At 41.0% G+C, this 19,850-nt stretch overlaps 3 long non-coding RNA genes across 7 annotated transcripts; 1 reads left to right on the forward strand and 2 right to left on the reverse strand.

The window, feature by feature from the left end:
• Window positions 1–1,324: 1,324 nt before the first annotated feature.
• Window positions 1,325–13,050, reverse strand: LOC119021880. 3 transcript variants are annotated; one of them, XR_005075787.1, is made up of 6 exons: window positions 12,895–13,050; window positions 9,141–9,288; window positions 5,752–5,916; window positions 3,010–3,925; window positions 2,838–2,938; window positions 1,325–2,222 (listed from the first exon to the last, which is right to left on the reverse strand). It is a non-coding gene; the product is annotated as an uncharacterized LOC119021880 (long non-coding RNA). The 3 variants fall into 3 exon arrangements; XR_005075786.1 differs by having other exon boundaries at window positions 2,838–3,925; XR_005075788.1 differs by lacking the exon at window positions 12,895–13,050 and adding an exon at window positions 12,407–12,463 and having other exon boundaries at window positions 2,838–3,925.
• On the forward strand, window positions 1,354–9,146 carry LOC119021881. 2 transcript variants are annotated; one of them, XR_005075789.1, is made up of 3 exons: window positions 1,354–1,451; window positions 5,350–5,454; window positions 6,465–9,146. It is a non-coding gene; the product is annotated as an uncharacterized LOC119021881 (long non-coding RNA). The 2 variants fall into 2 exon arrangements; XR_005075790.1 differs by having other exon boundaries at window positions 6,468–9,146.
• A 253-nt stretch (window positions 13,051–13,303) lies between the features above and the next one.
• On the reverse strand, window positions 13,304–15,536 carry LOC119021310. Of its 2 annotated transcripts, none has more exons than XR_005075515.1 (2): window positions 15,239–15,536; window positions 13,304–13,906 (listed from the first exon to the last, which is right to left on the reverse strand). It is a non-coding gene; the product is annotated as an uncharacterized LOC119021310 (long non-coding RNA). The 2 variants fall into 2 exon arrangements; XR_005075514.1 differs by lacking the exon at window positions 15,239–15,536 and adding an exon at window positions 14,464–15,217.
• Between the last annotated feature and the right edge of the window lie 4,314 nt (window positions 15,537–19,850).

Raw genomic sequence — 19,850 nt, forward strand, 5'->3', positions numbered from 1 at the left:
TTTGGGAACACCTGCTTTCCTTATTTAAACATGAAAACTCACACTATTGTCATGTCACTGGAATATAAAATCATGCATTCCTCTAATGTGGAGACAAAGTTTTGTTTTGCTAAGACAAAAGAAAGAAGACACATATTTCAGAATGTCGATATGAACTCAGCTATTCCTTTTCTAGGCTTTCTAAGTTATAACTTAAAATTGTTCAATAAGTCATCGAACAAGAGCTGATTGGTAATGCATGCTTTTTTTATATGGGTGCTCCGCTCTTCTCTTGATGTGTTGTGGATGTTGATTTGCCTCTTCACTGAAATCACTCTATGGGCTCCTCTTATTTCTCTATTTTGTGCATCCTCGTCTCCTCTCCCTTCTGTCCTCTTGTCTGTGACTTGTAAATCGATCTCAGCGTGCCAGATTGAAGGATGTCTCAATTCCTTAAATGTATCTCAAAAAGCTAGGATTGGGGAAGTTTGCTGACTGACTGAGGATGCACAGGTGTATCCTTTGTGGATGTATTTCGTCACCCATGCCCAAAATAGTTGTGATACACAGCTGTCATATACAAACCATGGTTTGTATATGACAGTTTGTTGGGAGCAGGACTATACAAACACCCCATAAACTGAATTGCCCCTTACTATTTATGCAGCTAGTCATCTTCATATTAGTTATGTCACATGCTGATACTGCATCTGTTTAGCTCCTAGGAGACCTCACGTACACACACACAAATACACACACACACACACACACACACACACACACACACACACACACACACACACACATAAATACACACACACACAAAGGGCACCTGCATTTATTAGCATTATTCTCAAAGGTGTCCGTGACGCACATGTGTACTGCCAACAGTTTCCTTCTTTTTCCCCAGTTCTCTCATTTCTGTCCATCCTCTGGTCTGGAAGGAGACAGAAAAAGGAGGAGATGGAATGAGGGACGCTGGATAGATGGACAGGAGGTAGGGGGAACATGCATACATTGGAAGTTCTACATGATGTAGAATTTATTCCTGGTGACACACACACACACACACACACACACACACACACACACACACGCACGCACGCATGCACGCACGCACGCACGCACGCACACACACACACACACACACACACACACACATCATTCTCAGTGGGGATCTCTTTATTATTAAAATGTCTCACAGTGCCCTCTAGGCCCTTCTCCATCACACACCTGGCAGCCTGCACCCTCACAACCCTGATGCTATGACAAGTCCTCATTAGTTGTACTAATCTACCACACACACACACACATACACACACACACACACACACACAGACCCATTGGGTGGCTGGTCATTGTGTGTGCAATATAGCCTTTGCTTGTTGCTGCTGTGTATCTCATGCTGATTGATATGCTGAAACATACTGCTGCTAAAAGCTCACTGGCAGAACATTAATTACCTTAAAAAGGTGAGTGCACACTTTACACCTGGTCTGTTTGTAGATCTAATGGAGCTGACATGAAATATACTGTGTGATCCTTTAGCCCTAATAACTGCTAATTCTCAAGATTTTCTTACTGATAATTATGTCATGTTCAGTGTTTGTTTTTGTTTTGTTTTTGTTTGTTTTTTTATGTTTGAGGCTTTATGTACTTCTGTAACAGAAGACTTTTGGTCTAGATAATTTTTTTAATTGAGTATTATGAACTTCTAGATGTGTACTACATATTGAGACTTAGGGAAAATTTGTTAGGGTTTTGTTTTGTTAAATTTATAAACTTAACTTCACTGGCGGGATGAAAAGGTACAGGTGACAGGTTTTTTTCATTTAAACACATTACCAACTGTCATGTGAGAGTACAAAAAAGGTTCTTTAGAGCACCATTTATGCTGCCTAAAAGAATGGTATTTTTTTTAATGGTTCCCCAAGGCACTTTTGGGTGTGTTTGTTGGGGGTGCATTAAAGAATCTCATGATAAAGGGTCTTTTGTGGAACCAAAAATGGGTGTTCTATGACATCACTCTGAAGAACCTTTTTTTTTTTCCATGTGCAGGGTTAGGAAAACATCGTGTTTTAGCTAAAAATACCTGATTTGGTTGCCACAAACACAGCTGGAAGTTCCCGATGTCTTAAAAATACCCAGTGGTGATTGCTTATAAATATAGAAACGCTGTTGCCTGTAACTCACATCACGAGCCCTGCTGCCTCCTGACATATCCCAGCCCATAAACATGTAACCTGAACATGATATGACACATTTCGCAGACATGTCAGTATGGTACGTAACCTGTGACACATACAAATGTGACTGTATCTATGGTTTGCATTAACAGTAACTGCCAACAGTTTCATCCAGGGGACTGGGTTGGAAAAAATTGTGGGGAAATAGAACATATTCATTTGCTGTGTGAAGGCCTGGCACATGTAGTATGAGGCTATCTTAGCACAAAGACTGAAAGAAGAAAGGGAACATCTGGCATATTGTCAAAAAGAATAGAAGACATACAATGCAACATTTCCAACTACAGCAGTGTTTTTCAAGCGTGGTCCTCGGGGTCCCCCTGTCCTGCATGATGTTCCCCTGCTCCAACACACCTGATTCAAACGATCAGATAATCATCAAGCTCTGCCGAAGCCTGATAACGACCCATTCATTTGAATCAGGTGTGTTGTGGCACGGAAAACATCAAAAACATGCGGGGCAGCGAGCCCCGAGGACCAGCACTGAGGAACACTGAGCCACTGCGTTTTCGATCGTTAACGCTTTTCAAAAAGGACGTCACGATCAGATCACTTGAATTTGACTCCCTCTATGTTTTTTGCTGAGCGCATACCACTGCAAATTTTTCTGACCTCAAACACGATGTTCGAACTGTCTGTTGCCGAGTTTTTCACAGAGTGATGAAAGCGTCTCTTTCAGCCTTACAAAGGACTTTGCGGGAAATAAATCACTCCTACGAAACACAAATGCACATGTCATGTTCCCCCGTAACGGCTCATTTTAAAAACACACTGCTTTACTCACATTTATCATCTTCAACAGCACCTGCGGCGTTTTGTTGTTGCCGTGCATTTCAGCTGGCTCCGGCGCCAACCTCCCTCTCACACCCCTTTTAGCAAATTAGACCGTTTAATTAGGAAAAGCTCATTTGTATCACATCATTTACATGGTGCAGCCAGCCTTTGCCAGGATATTCTAATTGATTATTGTTGCCTGAGGTGCTGCTGGCGTGTGTGGATGTGCCTGTGTGCGTGCGTGAATTCCTTTAAATGAGTAAATGACTTTGTGGTAATGATATAAGGGAAGGAACTTTATCATTGTGATGATTGTTATGATCATGCAACCGCGTAGAACAATGTTTAAGCAGCCTACTCACAATATCTCTTTGTAATAGATTTGTGCTGTTAAACCAGTATTTCTACAGTCTGTGCAAATATTATCACAATACAAAGTACATAATAACGTTAAGTGCTGCCCTTCCTGTTGTTCATTTTTCTTCTATTTCCATAAGTAATTCAGCTCATCTATGTTCTGGAGTGCCTCTTAGCACACTCTTGTGGTGACACGCTCCATTCAGTCGCCTCTGCAGGCACCACCCACCAACAGCAAACAAAGTTCCTTGATTTCGTAGTTCCCTTTCATAAAGCTCCATTTAGAAATAAAGCCTTTTCCTCGGTCCCTCCAAAATGCTTCAGTTGTGCCGAGTCCCATTAAGGAAAAGAGCTAGCCTACTTCCCCATTGAGACTCACAAATGACCCTTTGATGAGGCTGCTCTTTGACCCTTTTAACAAAGCAGTCTGAACGAGGGTGCGCAGAGTGCGTGGGGGTTTGAAGGATACGGGATAAAGAACAGAGAAAAATAGACGACAGATTATTAGAATTCATCCAGCGGTGCAATGAACGGCCTTTCAGCGGTGAGTTCCTCTCTCTATTCAGCAGCTGCACAACAAAAAGACATTAAATTATAACCAAATGGTTACCATGGTAGCCCGTTTGAGTAAATGTTTCAAATCTCTCTTCTCTTTCTTTGCATCTCGGAGGCTTTTTTAAGAGTGTCCTAATAATTACATCCAGGGAGGAAGGGAGAAGTTCAAATGTGTCAGTAATAAAAGGGACACTTTTTCCGTAACACATTTCCGTTGTAACACATTTGTTTTATCCATAAATAGTAATTTAAAAAAAAAAAAAAAATAAAAAGTTGTTGTTTGGAGAGGAACATGCTACAACTGAGGCTGTGCACAGTGACTTCCTGTCTAGCTACTTTCTGTAATCCAACAACTTGTCTTGTTTTTTTAACCTCTTAATTTGTAAATTGAATAAACAAATAAGATACAAGGTGTTAATTAGTCAGGTTTAGAAGTGCTGGTAGGCATTTTTGACTCTGGATAAAGTTAGGCCGGCTGTTTCCCCTCAAATTCAGTCTCTTGCTAAGCTAAGCTAATTGTGTCCTGGCTCTATTGTTAGGAGTTAACCAAAAGAGACCCAATCGCAAGACACACCGACAATTGAAAAACTAAACCCAAGCTTTGTAAAAATAAAGATGGAATCGAAAAAGGGGAAAATGCAGGCTTAAATTCACAGGAATTACTAATGGGACACAGGTGAGCAAAAACAGGCAGGGAAACAGACAAAGACAGGAAGTGGAAAGTAACAGAAGACACATGAGGATAAAATCTACAAAATGAAACAGGATACCACTGGATGACACTACCTCTGTACATACATGGTATGTAGTATGGGTCTTCTTATCTCACTCAAGAAATTGAATAAGCATATTTCTCAGAAGGTCATTCAAAAAATAGTCTTTTTTTTAGCTTTCATTTATTTGGCTCCACTAGACATTTTAAACTGGAGCTTATTTGCTAGCCTAAAGCATTATTAGCCAAACGACACCAACAGAAAGAACCCACATAATCTGAATATTCCTTTAAAGACCTTTTGCATCAATATTACGGAAACACAAAGCAGATGGATAGGAAGACATTCTGCCTCGTGTGTGTGTTTAGACCATGGGATCTGATTCTCTGCTCGGGGACAAGGAATAATTCCACATCTCTCCCAGCAAAGTGGGACGATGACAACACAACCAATTTCACTATGCCTCTGGACAGTCGGATTTACACGCCGGAACAAACAGAAAATATTTGAAAATGTATGAATATTATTGCAAGATGCGGTTTAGAGGAATGCACTGTTAGTTGAGGCCTAAATGCCACTGAAGGAAGGTAGGAGTATGGGACACTGTTTGCAGCTGACAAATCCTTGGGCAAACTAGCAAATCTGTGTGGGGAGGGGTGATATTGGTGCTCTCATGAAGAGATGTCATGTCACCTCACATGGACTAACATGCTATGATCTACTAGGTTTCAGCCAAATTGACCCATCCATCAACAGCAAGCAGCCAGGTGGTGCAGAAAGAGGAGGGGGACAGGACAGAGGGTGAAAAAGAGAAAGAAAAGAAGAACAAGGTATAGAAATGGTTGGATGAAGTGCACAAAAGGAAATTAAATGTAAAAAAGAATGATACAGTCTGACTTATGAACCTATATTACAGGTTTAATTCCACATTTTTGGTGCGGTTATTACACATACACGCCCTTACCTCCAAAGCACTGGAAATTAGCTTTTTCCCCCCTTCACTCTTTCAACCCCTGCTGTGAATCAAATTTAGCTCATCTATGACAGACCCAACAGGCTCCTTTTCTGTTGTGCACTTTTGATCACATTATTCGGACCAGAGACAGATGGAACAAAGCTCTTCTTACCATCTCTGATGTGTCTTTGTCTCTTGTTGTCTCAAAATGCCAGAGCCATTGTGTCGGCAAATCCATTTTTTTTTCTCCCTCTGTGATCCAAACCAGGTACATCTGTAGTCAGATCAGTGAGAGTGGGGGACTGTGGGTAGAGAGGGGTGTTTGAGCTTCCTCTCCCTTTTTTGTAATGAATTGGGTAAAGATAAAGGGAATGTGGACAGAGATAACAGCACTGTTGTTAAGGTTTTATGAAGACAGATGTGAGAAAATACTGGGTTCAAATGGTTGCACGTTGGCAATGAAAGCATGGTGACTCATGGTGTAAATACAAAGTTTATTAGCCTCAATATCAAAGGCAACACAAGCTTTCTGATAAACACTTCTCTACTAATTAAATTCTGTTGCAACGTTGTTAGTTCACAAAGTAATGAGAAAGTAACCCAAAGACAAATTGGATGAATTAAATACATTATCGTTTTACGTGGTTTAGCATTTTTATTGGGTGCAATAACTACAGACAGGCACACTTAACAGTTATATACACATCTGTGTTATACATCATTGTCAATGACTTGAGGATTGTTTATTTTTTTTACTTATACATAATGTTAATGATATAATGATCTGTATTCAGACGGCCTCATACAATTACATGTTTGAATCTTTGAACAATTTTAAATCTTACTGATGTTATTCCTGGCATGTTTAACGTCTCACTCTCTCAGCAGACTGTTTCCCACCTGCTTATAGACAGCCACCATTGTCCCAGTACCCAAATAGTCTGCTGTGTCGAGTCTTCTTGACTACCGCCCTGTCGCAGTCACCCCCATCCTGATTAAGTGTTTTGGGGAACTGATTCTTCAGCACATCCAAGACAACATCTCAGCCAGCCAGCCCTCACCCATATGCACTGAGAACCAACAGATGCACAAAGGATGCCATATGCCCTTCGCTCAGTCAGCCAGATTCTTCTCAACTTTTACATAGGAGTAATAGGAGGCATCCTGACAGGGAACATCACAAACTGGCATGGTTCATGCACAACCCAGAACATCAGTGGTACCCATCTTCAGGGTATCAGTGGCATTGCTGAATAGAGGTGTCTGCACAGAGTACTTAAAGACAACAGCCACACCCACAGTATTTTCAGCCGTCTGCCATCTGGCAAAAGATACAGAAGTATCTGTCTACCGAGTAGCTTTTTTTCTTGTTGTGTTGTGTTGTGAACCGACTAATAAATTAATCTTTAACTTTTTTACCATTAAACTTTAAATGCTGATTTGGTTGGCCTACTATCTGACCACAGAACTGGGGTGAATGTGGTGACGTGAGCAATGTTCAGACACAACAATTATTACTTTGTGAAAACCAATACACAAGATGTCAGTATTGTCTGTGCCTTTGAAAACAATTAATTTATTATTTAACCTGCAAGAACTTAAGCATTAAAACCAACTGTAACTCATCAAATCACTGTTTTGATGGACATGCCCCCAACACCATTGCTCAAAACCTTTCGCACACAGTACTAAAAAATAACATTGTAAAACAGGAATATGTTAACACTTCTGTGCCTAAAAATACAACCAAAGCTGTGAATCCAATTACATTTAGCAGCTGTCAGCCAGGGTGTACATACAGCGCATGCCTTGTTTTTGACAGTAACAATTAAAACCTGTTGAGCTCTAAACCCACACTAATCAGTTTGTTTTTTTGGTCCCTAGGGGGCAGTGCAACACTTTGTAAACAAATCACAGACATCTTATACAGATGATATGGCAAATGTGTTTGGTGATGGTGGTTATAGGTCCTGTATACCAGTGTTACTCAGTAACTGGTTACTGATTTTTATTTCCAAATCAGTAATTATACAGCAGTTACTATATTAAGCTACACTGCATTACTGCTTTGCCAAAATGCTGTTTGTTTGTTTGTTTGTCTGTTTGTTTTGTCTGAGGTAGGCTACCTTACATGGATGTATATCAATGGTAGGCCAGGTGAGGTCACATCAGCTACAAGCTAAAAAGCTGAACAAAGTAAGGACAATGAGGGAAAAAGGTACCTACAGCTTCAACAGCTGGAGGTATTGTTGTTATTTTGAGGTTGTCAGTCAAAGTTGCAAAGAATATTTTTCATCAATTGCAAACTTTGTTTGAGCAGCAAAACACTGTTAGCTCCTAAAAATACAACACTGGCGTTATATGTCTGAAGCATCTGAATGGAATGTGAAAAAAAACCAAAACACCAGTGCAGGACAAGGTTGTGGAAAGATGTTACGTCAAGATGTGAAGAAGCACATTGCTGGGTATGTCGCGGAAGAGAAGCAATATAGCCATAAGGTTGCAGGCTACAAAACCAAAACAATGAATTAAAGGATGCTAAAATAGTGGGTTTATCATTGAGTGACCCCTTGCACATTAAACATTATCATTTGGTCCCATTATAATCATAAACATATAGAATAGAGCATCTTAGCTAAACCCTTTAACACTTACTCTTCAATCACTATTCTGTTTTGCTCACTGACATGCAGCTATGGACAAATGTCACACATAAGAGCAACTCTGCATAAGTTACTTGACTGTCATCTGTGGCTTGTAGTGAAGTTGAAGGAAACAGACACCTTAAAAAAAATCTATGTTCTTCCAGACTATGTGCACAGCAGAGCAAACCCGCCATGAATCCATCACGGACCAGGCTGGGCTCAGATGAAAATGTAGAATTTATGTTCTGTTTCAGTTACGTCAATAGACACAGTGCTTTCAAGGTATTTTAGTGGGACTATAGTGTAAAAATAGAAATGTATATATATGTATAAAAATCTACGTTTACACTCAGCATGTCTGCAATCAGGGTAAACAGGCAAGCTGTAACCATGGTAACAGCAGCATGACAGATTAACACAACCACATTAACTGCATCAGGCTTGGGTCGGGTTTTGGACCCAAAAAGTAGAGCCCTTGTCAAGTTCAGGTCGGGCTTGGTCGTGACCACGGCTCGGTTGGACTCGGACAGAAAAATGTGTCCCGAGCAGCACACTGATGAACCGAAAGACATGCAGTCACTCCAAGCTGCAGCGCTATTACATCAGGGGGAGCATAGCACAGGGAGGTGCATCAGTTTGGTTTGTGCCGCTAAAGGAAAGCCTCAACAATTTGGAGAAAGCAGCCTACTGTAGCCTCTTTGACTGATCAAATTGCTACCTGTCATACAACAGGTCAGACAAACTGTTATTGAGCTAACAGGCAGCCTTTCTAACAAGCCTGCTGCCTTCAGAGCACACATTTATCAGCAGAAGGATTTCCAATAGAAGCTGCTTAAAGATCTTCCAGCTGACTATCCACACACTGAGGTTGCTGTAAGTGATGAGATGAGTGGGAAGATAAGAGGAGCTAACTGACCTGATAATCAGGACTTAGTTTTTCCGAATTTCGCCCCTCACTTGCTGCCGCGGTCAGCCTTTGGAGCTCAGTGGAGCAGACAACCTGAGCTCACAGGTTGGGAGAAGAGAGAAGATAAAGTCGATACCTTTGACCGCCGGGGATTTCCCTAAAGTAGGCGAGCAGAGAAAACAAGAACAGAGAAATATTTGTACAGAGACACAAAATCTGCCAAATCACTGTGTTGCATATGATATCTATTCATATTAGCTGCACACAAGCTATCACTTGGACCATTTATTTTCTGTTCTCCTCTGTCTTCTCTCGACACCAGGGCTTTCAGGTACAGAAAAAGCTCTGTATTATCTTTTTCATTTCTGAAAGTGGGGATGGAAAGAGACGTGTGAAGAAAAATCCATGGTCGGTTCAAATCTCCGTCTCTGATCCCCATTCTCAACCAAGGCATTATTTTCAAGAAGCACTGTCTTCAAGCGCCTCCTGAGCCGTGAATGTTTGGTACTCAATCATGCAACAGGTGTGCTTTCTCTTCCACTCCTTCCCCTCTCTCGCCATGTCTTTCACGTGCACCGACAGTGTTACAGGTGATTCTCACCTCATTGTCATTCGGCAGTCAGCTGTGTATGAAGGTCAATACTTTGAAGGAGGGCATGAGACGAACAAGCCAATCAGAGGGGAGAGATGAGACCAAAGTGTGATTGACTGGGTTCGGGGGTGGTGGGAGGGGGGGCAAAGGAGGGGGGGGGGAAGAGGGCGCCAAACAGAATATGCATACCCAATGAGGAATCGGGGATGAAAGGGCTTAGTTGCTACGGCAACACACCTGCCGTGGTGTGGCTTCATTGATATGAGGGGCCACAGGGTTTTAGGCCATGGGGGTTTGAGAGCTCACGCTCATTTGTGTGTGTGCGCCCTGATCACATACTTGCACGTGTGTAAACAACCTGCCACATACACTGACTTTAACAGCACCTGTGACAACACTGCCTCTGTCTCTCTTCAGCCTCTTTGCTGAAGTATTTGGTTTTGTTTTCAGTCCTCCTCTTTATTTCTCAAATTCATGTCTCCATTTTATCTGACAGTAATGGCGTTTATCATTTCTAATGCTGCGATAATATAATAATTTTATCACGTGACGCAACACCTCACATGAAATTTATGAGAACATCAGAAAAGCATCACAGATGCTCTTACAGTTCTGTCAGATCACTTTTATCAGACCCTCTCCAAAGACCGACCCAAGGCCTGAGCAGATTGTCCTCTTACAGTCATGATTCTCTGCTAAATAATTGGTCAGATTATCGGAATTGAGTTGTCATTTCCCTGATGGCCTGGGGGTCATAACCCTTTAGCTGATAAAGAAACACAGATAGCACTGATCAAAGATGTATGATACAGCTTATCATTCTGTAAATCCCACATGGTTTACAGCTGATAAAGAAATGATAAATTTGTTTGGCTTTTTACTGCAACCATTTTTCAATTTGTAGGCACACAAGCAACATCTGGACTGTATGGAAAGATAAAATCAGCCATCATATAAATGTCTTATACTGACTGCATGGTGGAAGATAACCTTGGTCGACTGGTTCCATGTATGATGCAGAACATGGCCATATTTTGATATCTTAAGCATCTTAAGGGTCTTTTGAATGATCTTGGGAGCACATAAATCTAATTTTTTTTAGCAATTTTCTTTTCAGAAGAATAATTCCATTAAAACGACAGTTGATAACAAGAGCCAGGTCACCACTAATGTAGAAGAATATAAGACAGAGAAGAAGACTTTTGACTGCTTCCAGACAGAAACAGAGTGATATTAGAAATATACACGAGTTATCCTCCCTGCATGACCATATGGAGAAAGGCCTCCTCCTCCTCCTCCTCCACATCTCTTCTCCCTCTCTCATTTATTTCAATTTGTCATGCTTTACTTTTCCCTTAAGAGAGCACGCTTGCTGGTGAGCGGCCCCATATAGGCCGCGAAATTGTGTCTGCGCCTTGGCTGTAATGAAACATTTAGATGCAGGGGAGAGTGATGGTTGCGCATTAATACAAGTGGTGGTGTTGCCAATGCAAGCCTCGGCTCCAAGCAGCCGGCTCAGCTCGCCACTCCAAACAGCATGGTGGTGAGAGATGTTTCGTCTCTCAAGTCAACACAGTTTTTTTTCCCCCTAGGAGGGGTCAAGGGTTTTCCAGTGGTGCATGATGGTTGAGAGCATTTGCTGATATCTGATGAGGTGATAATGGCTCCATGGAATGAAGGTTCTGGACTTACATCAGTGTAGGTCAAAACATAGTGATCTTGCCAATATAGTGTAATCCTCAGAATGTGTTAATGCTGATAGAAGTTATTGGTTGGACCGAGCCTTTCTGTGCACAGCAGCTATACATTTACAATAATTGTGACATACTGTCTGCAACAAAAACACTAAGTCTGTAGTGAACACATATCTTTGGTGGCAGTGTTAAAGCCACCTCAGCTAAATATTGGGTCCCATATGAAATGCATCTTCCAGATTCTCTCATTTCTGTGCAGGTCTGGACTGGCCATCAAAAGTACCAGGAGGATTTCCAGTGGTGTGGTATTAATTGGCCTGGGGTGTCAGAACAGTTCTATTAATGCAAATTGAAAGCTGCTACAGTCAATCAGAACTCAAGCTGCAAGAAGTAGCCAACACTTAGGGCTGTATCAATGGCTAAAAATAAAGTTGGTGTCCATTGGCTTAAAGAGTTTCACTTTAACTGTCCATTGTTGACCATTGTTACTGTGTCTACTCTGTCTGCGGTCTACTTTACCGTTACACATGCCAATCATTCACTGATTTAAGGACAGTGGCCTGGCTAACTAACTAGCTAGTACTTTTTGTAGACTGAACACAATGTTGTTGATTTTGCAAGTATAATGTTAGCTTTCAACCCCTAATAATTACATCTAAAACACTATCAAAAACAGATGCATGGCATCTATAGTAATTCTATTTTTTACTACTGTGAATAATGTGAAAATAAAAGTGCCACTGAGTAAATATGTTGAGGTATATGAGGCTAATTAACCTCTGCCAGTCCCATCTGTGTTTAAAAACAACACTCCACCACATGTTGCTGCATGCTATTACCGTAGCTCTGAAGGTGTTAAAATTTTAAAGCAATGCATGATTTTACTTCAAAAGCATTAGCATTCATCTGCATGCATAAACCTGCTAAGGGGCTAACCCTTGCCTGAGGTTGCTAACTAAAAGAAAGCAACAGACGCAGCCCACACTTACTTATGTATGAGTGCTGTACACAGATTTTGCCTTATGCAAATAGCTCCTCTCATCTCGCTGTGTAGATCAGTGGTAACAGCAGAGTTAATATGTGGATTTTAAAATGTTTAACAGGCATATCACATTATACAAGACATACATTTTATATGTTTGTTGACATAGTGCAACCTAAATGAGCTTGTATCTGAGAGGCACATCCGAGCTTTAATCAAGTAAAATTACTGCAATGAACCTGTTTTCATCTTCTGTGATGACCCTAAACAGTTATGACCACCTTGTTTTTACCCCTAAAGCATCCAACGTCTACAAAACCATTAAAAATTCACTATATTTAAATGCAGACGCACTCGTCCACACATCCACACAGTCTTCCCTTTGATATACTGCCAGATTTTCCACATTACCGATCTCCATTCAACATTTCTGAAATAAAATAAAACCAAAGGAATATCCAGTGAAGTTGACAGTTTCCCTTTGTCTGTTTTTACCCAATGCTGGCTGTGGCTGCAGGCACACGCTCTCTTCATTACATGCATAGCTCCATTGAGACTTTGTACATTTTCAGAAGACAGATCTTTTGTGTGTGTGCATGCATGTGTGTTTTTCAGAACCTGGTTAAGGGTCTGAGATTGTAAGACGGGGAGAATACACTTGTGTCATTGAGAGATCAAAGGGAGGAATGCTGTCGTGAATTCTTACATCTCGTTGCTGTTGGAGGTGATGGGCAGACCAAAACCACGGCTGGTTGAGTGATGCGTTGAGCTTTGCAAGACGTTTTGTATTTTTTGTGTGTGACACAGATGTAGACAGCTCGAGAAGGAGGAATCATCCACAGGATCCTATATATGTATTCATTCCATATTTCCACCACCTGTTACGCAAAAAACTACTCACGTCAAAAGAACTTTCTCTGATTTATTTAAAGCAAGCAGACAACCGGTGAAACAAAACAAGAAAATAGCAGATGTAGCATTTACTATGTTCACCATCTTAGTTTAGCTCGTTGGCATGCTTACATCCAATAGTTAGCACTTAACACAAAGGAATTTTGTTGACTGATGGTAATGTTGTTTGTTTTGAAATTATTTGGTCATTAGAAGCTGTTCAGAGCTGGGTTTCAACATCTGTCCTGAGTATTCACTTCACAAGTGGACAGCAAAGTACGTCATTTCACACATGGCATCTTGGATGTCCACTTGTGTTCAGATCTCACTTCCCAGCTCTATATGCCAAAAAACACATTCATCACTGGGATAACAGCCACAGTGTTTTTTACACCAAGAAATACTGAGTTACTTTTAACTTCCATGGTTTGGTAACCTTAGCATCCTGAAGCATAGCTCTGAGAGGCCACAAGGGAGAAAAGAAATCATGTTATGTATTAGTGTTTCACAGCACACAATTTGTGACTCCTGGAGATGTAGGCTGTAGCAGCTGAGGACAAGGCCAAGCTCTGGTAAAAACACATCTACTGAGTCCTCACGTGGATCTTAATATCTTCTGAAAGGATGGCAAAGAGAAGGGAGAGACAGAGGTTAAATTAGCATTTGATAAAAGACACCAGAAATGAGCTTGTAAGACGTTCATTCTCTCACATACATGACTAATGTCTTATTAGTGGGACCAGCCCGTACGATCATCACTTGTGTCAGACTTGTAACCCCGAGCCATAGCATAACTTATGCTCCATAGGCTTATACGTTTTCCTTATAGGTTTCTAGAATCAATTTAAAATGGCTCAAATCTCTCCAGTAAGTCCATTCATTTGCACTGTGCAAGCAGCACGACAGACTTATGACATAACCATCATGGCTAATGTAATTAGTCTATAGTTATAAAAAGAAAGGCGGTAATGAATTGTTTAATTCTGGAGCGAGGGTAATCCGTTTTCCTGCTTAGAAACTTCTATTATCTCATTGTAACACATCCTCTCTGAGACTTGCTTGTTGAATGTTGCGAGCGTATGTGGCCCAAAAATATGATGGACAAATCCTGCGTTAACACTTGAACTGATGGTGGTAATAACAGCTGCACAAGTATAAACATGCTAAACACACAAGCAAGGAGCGTCATAACTCCCTGTCCTGTCGGCGTCTGATCTCCTCTGCAGGGGCTGAGGGGAGCGGAGGTGCCGTGAGTCAGGGCGGGAGCGCCTCAGGTCTTTTACCGAGGGGCCCATATAGACTCTCCTGTCCGCTGGAGGGTGAAATGAGCCCAGGTAGAGCATACTGAGCAGTGGCTGGTGTAGCGAGACCAGATAGAAGGCTCTTCCACCTTTAGCCCTCCTGCATGTTTTCCAGCTGATAAATTGCATATCTGGCCTGGGAGTGTGGAGCGGGGACGGTCCGTCAGTTTTTTGAGTTGAGAGGCGCTCAGCTTGTGAGTGTGTAGGACGGCGGTTATGCTATCGGTGGCTGTGTGGGCGTGTCAGCTCAAAATGCACCGATTCACTTGCAGCTGGTGTTTGCTTGGCTGGCCACGAGGGGCTCAGAATCAATCAATCAATAAAGCTCAATACAGTACCAGGAATTGAACACACCCTAACCACTGAGATAAGCCTTTCTTACGCCTGGTTATGAGAAAAATATATTCGACATATATTGTGTCTGCCACACTGCACAGGCACGCACTGAATTGTGCATTTCTGCTGGTAAATATAATAAAGAAGTAAATATAGCGCTTTCAGAAATGTCCTCATATTGAAGCTACTCTATACAGCACAGCGAACTGTAAAACCTAGCACTGTTTAACAACCCAATGCATCACCTCTCCCCGAGAGCAAAAAACCAACAACTTTCATCAGATTGATTTAGATGCAAATGGTGTACTCACACATGGTGGAAAATGACACTTGTTTCCTATTTTCTTATTTTTCCCCCCTCTGCGCACTGCTTTGCAAATTAAGTGGAGTGTTTGTGACAGCTTGATGCTGGCGGAAGCAACAGCAAGCAGAGCTTTGGATTGCAAATGTTCCCTGAGGGGGCCGGCCCCAGTTTGATATACTTAATAAACTTCAAATCTGACAGGCTGGCAGAGGCAGCACGCTGCTGCTTATTCCTCTCCCTTCCCACAGTGAGATATGGGGCCCTGTGGAAATGGGAATGGGGAAAGTTTAGACACTTTTTCTGGAAAGGATCAGCAAAAGAAAGGTGTGTGAGTGTATTTATGTCTATTTGTGTGCATGCTTCAGTCTGTTTGTGATGGAGGAGTGAGCAATATACTGTAGAGGAGTGTGTATGTGAAAGGCTGGCACAGCTAAATAAAGAAGCATCTACAGGGGGTGGACACAATACTATGAAATCCTTTATAATATTATGCAACCCAATGCAATAGCTCTGCAAAATTCTTGCCTTCTTAAAGCTTATATATTGTATATTGTTATGTTTAATATTTGTTGAGATTTGAGAGGTACTGATTCAGCTCCCCAAGTTGTATCCACCACCTATCTGCCTGTTTGTGTGAACATTTGTACATGTACGTGTGTTTGTATTTTGGTTAAACTGATACTGCAACTCAATGGCTGTATTTATAAAACACTGACCATTTAGAATTTGACAAGGGTAGGACTCCGCAGCATGCTAGCAGGTCTGTGATTCTCTACTTATGCACAGCTGTGTTTTAAGCTAAACAAAACATTTCTAACATGCTCATACTGTCAACACTTAAATGCTGTTTGCAGTTATGTTCACTATCTTAGTTTAGTTTGTCAGAATGCTAACGGTTTCTAATTATCCATAAACACAAAGTACAGTTAAAGCTAAGGGGTTCAAAGGCTCAAAATGTCATTCTAATCCTTTAATAGTTGTTGAGATACTTCAGCATGGACCAAATTAAAATGGATCAATCAATTGACATACTTAAATTGCTAAAGCCATGCCACTTAAAAAAAAACACCATATGCCTGTCAGTACCAGAACAGTGTATTTACAATTCATTTACCATGATTTTACATGCTTACTGGTTCAAATTTGACATTCAGATTATTGGACCAGTTGCGGAAGGGCCCAAGGATGTCTGACCGAGAGGTCTTGATAACCTAATTACAGTATTTGTGGTGCTGTGAGGTTAAATCATGGTTTTAGTGAACTGCTGACCTTTCCTTTAGCACAATATTTAGGCCAAAATGCCTACTTTTATGTTGGAGATCGCAAATGTAGACAGAAACAAGATGTACTGAACATATTCATGCTCACCAAAGATGAACCATTTTTAATTTTGGACCTCCCATCAGTTTTCCTCTGAAAAAAACCATCATGTTAAAATGTCAATTTGGTAACATTGTGACTTGGTGTTCAAACTCCTTCGAACTACACAATATGAAATAATGTGGCAAATTACTATCTTTTTTGTTTGTTTGTTTGTTTGTTTGTTTTACAGTGAACCATTATCAAAGCTCCTCTTTGTATAGATACATGAGCTCACTTGAGGATTTTGTGAAAGTGGAAACAGACAACTTCCACGCTTTGGTGTGTCCCTGTTGAAGTATCGCCGCAAAGACAACTGGATTGTTTCCGTTTTCCTCAAAGTAACAACTACCAACAACACAGAAAAAAACACAAGTTAATTTACTAATTTAGTCTATAATGGAGATATGAAAGCAGATAGAAATTATGCAAAGTTGTCAGTGCACTAGCAATCAAGAGTCAGTCTTAATTTTCCCGCAGGAAGTTTTTGCTTGGTGGCAGACAATATAGCAGAGTGAAAGCGAGGTTTATAGGGACCCACTCTAAAATCCAATGGTGTCATTATTCTATAGCAATTACACTGTGTAACCTCATGATGAAATATTAAAAAAAAACATTGGCTACTGCCAGTTCAAGTTTTATACCTGTGTAGACATTAAAAGTTAAGACATTCTCTGGGTGTCAGCATCCTTCCCATGCCTCCTCTACACCTTCCTCAGGCTGTTCTAGAGCTATGAGAATGGCCTGCTCCTAGAACAAGTGAAAAACTTCCCAGCAGGAAAGTGCCATAGCATAATCCTGCAACATCTCTCAGGAGTTCCTTTTTAATCCTCCCCTAGTAAATTAAAGTGAGAAATTGAATTAGAAGCTTTTCTTGTCCAATAATACAGATTTAGAACAAAGTATGTGATAGAGAGCAAATACGGTCATCTCCTCTATTCTGACATATTCTCAGAAGTCTAATCTCTCACGTACATGCAGTGTTTGATGTCCAATTAACCAGAATTGCACACAACTGAATATCCCATTTAAACCCCATTATCTAGACAAGGCAAATGCTCACAGCTACCTCAGAGTTCCCTGTCAAAATGCCCATGATCTGCATTTCCAATGATGCGAGCTATTTCCAGACTTAAAGAAGGGATAAGGGAGGGGGGAAGGAGAGTAAAATAATGCTGGCAGTTGAAGATTTACACAAAAAACTGAATTTAGGGTTCACAGTTCTCAAACCAGTTTGAGACAAATTAATTTAACTCTTAAGATGACAAATGATGCCAGGTGAGACCCCCATGAGAGCAGGCATCAACTGTCTTTGTTCCTACCAGCCATCTAAAAATTATATAGAATTTTACCGGACTTATCTTCACATTTCATTTCATTTTAAAACTGTGCACCAAGTGAAATTCTGTCTTTTATCACTTCTTTGCAACTTTATGATGTGCACCAACCAGAAAATGACTCCTTGGGGTACCAGAAAAATAAATGAGGATCTATGTTCGAATTTAATTGATCAGAGACCAAGTGCAGCCAGGACAGAATTCTCTTTAAAGTTATGTCACTTACACTAATTTTTATTCTCATATTGCTGATCTTGTGACATCAGCATGTTCTTCCTCTTGTTAAAGCAGCTCACCAACTCCCAGCTGTCTCACCAAAATGCTCAAATATAAAGTGTGATCTTCCTGATTAAATTTAGTTGAGTATATCTGAACACTGCACTGTACAGAATCTAAGCAAATTTAATTTAAGGCCAAAGTAGACATGTTTCCCTGTAGTATTGTTGTAGTATAATACGGTTGGTGACACATTAGCAACACAGTTATTGTTAGCCTGACTTCAGTCCAAAGCTATAAAAAAAAAGCAAGTTGAGCTGGAAACCCTGATGCTTGGAAACAGCAGAAAAAAACACTCACTTTTAATATGTAAGCAGTTTTGTTACTAATCGATCTAGTTGCAAAATGTCCTTTTTTTGTCTCAAGTCCTAGTGGTACAAGGAATCAAATTAACAGGGAAACAGACTTGGACACAACACCTGTGCACTCTCCATCATGTGAATTCACACTTGTTTCACCTCGGTTTCTGACGCTTTCTCTCTGCGCCTTTGCCTACTCCATCAGTGGTTCCCACAGTTATTGCAGTTCCATTATGACCTTAGGAAAGTGACCGTGGAAAACAATGCCTCTTCCTGTTGTGGTTGCACAATTACAATCGTGCTCCTTTGCGCCGTAATTCTTCCACCTTTTTTTTGCCAGAAATATCGAGCCGGGTGGCCGCATAGCAGAGCGAAAGCAGGATTTATTGGGAACTAGTCTCTACACTGATGATGCTGTTTATCTACAGCCATTAAACTGTGCTATTAGTACTTACTTCAGATTGACATTTTTAAGTTTAAGGTTGTAAAGTTGCATTTAGCATGTAGTTATTCCAGTCGCAGCCTCTTCACGACCACTATTGTCACTTTACACATCATAAAGATGGAGTATGACAGAAGTTCAAAATAAGGTAAAAATAGGTAAAGCATTTGACTAAGCTTGAGCTGGATGTCAATTGTTGTTTCTTTCCACTATCCCTCTTTCATAAATTCTATGTGACAAAGAAGATTTACATCATGAACACAATACAGTTTCAGTTAAACATTACTTCTCTGTGGCCTTAGGACCTTTGCTTGTAAGCTCTGTCATCTCACTTGTTCTCGCCCTGTCAGTCTTTACTGGCGTTTGTCAAATAATGCTAAGAATTCCCTGCAGAAATCTGATCCATAATAGCTAATTTCCGCTTACTTTCCACTTTATGATTAGAATCTTTGAAAACAGAATTTCAAACAAACCAGTGACCTTTCTGCTCAATGCTGCAGAGCCACTGCATTGCGAATGTGTCTGAAGTCCGGGTGACGTGAGCCTGGTAATTGTGAACCTCTCTCCCCTTTCCTCCGCTGGCTGTTGTGAGGGGAGCCAGCGAGCGTGTGCCGAGGTTGTGAGAAGCCCTACCATTCCCTCTAATAAGCCCCTATGGGACCCGCATGAACACTGCTGCAAGTGCTCGCAAGCCGTCTGCAAAATGAGAGAGCCAGCTACTTTTCGACGGGGGGGTGATGGGGGGGCGCTTAACAAGGCAAGTGTGAACATTCACGCTTATAGAATAATGACCTAATATCGCTCTTCGCTCCGTGACAGGTTATTGCCAAGCGCAGAGGGGTTACAATACGATGTCACATTCAATTATGGTTCGGTGCTCAGTGCAGCACAAAATGTCTTCGTGAC

Source organism: Acanthopagrus latus, chromosome 6 (assembly GCF_904848185.1).
Source record: "Acanthopagrus latus isolate v.2019 chromosome 6, fAcaLat1.1, whole genome shotgun sequence".
Classification (NCBI taxonomy): Eukaryota; Metazoa; Chordata; class Actinopteri; order Spariformes; family Sparidae; genus Acanthopagrus; species Acanthopagrus latus.